Consider the following 493-nt stretch of genomic DNA (forward strand, 5'->3'; position numbering starts at 1 on the left):
TTAAATAAAACTCCTAGTGTACCTTTTACAGCAACAGTTTCTTTAGCACTGCCAGATCTGTTGAATACAATACCATTATATCCATCAATTCTAAGTCTAGCTTGACAAATGTATACTCCAATATCTGAATAGTCAAGTGAATTAAAAATCAAGTCATATCTTTGTACAGTCTCAAAAATAGTAACTGAATGAAGACTAATTCCGCTTCCTTCTGCCAAATCATTTCCATTGTTGTCCAGCCATGTTATATTAAGAATTCCAACTTCTATAGTCACAGTACAGTTTAATGAATACAATTGACCAGCAAAAACAGGCTGACTTGAAAATATAGATACAATAGGATCAGCTAAAGATCAAAAGAAGTGTTTCAATTTGTGGTATTATAGGCATTGCAAGTCATTGGGGCCCAGTTTTGGTTGTTATTACACTCAAATCTATGTGCTCAATGCATTTTAAATACACTTAAACTAATGCACTCACCAATATACACCCA

This window comes from Amphimedon queenslandica, unplaced genomic scaffold (assembly GCF_000090795.2).
Source record: "Amphimedon queenslandica unplaced genomic scaffold, v1.1 AMPQUscaffold_12656, whole genome shotgun sequence".
Classification (NCBI taxonomy): Eukaryota; Metazoa; Porifera; class Demospongiae; order Haplosclerida; family Niphatidae; genus Amphimedon; species Amphimedon queenslandica.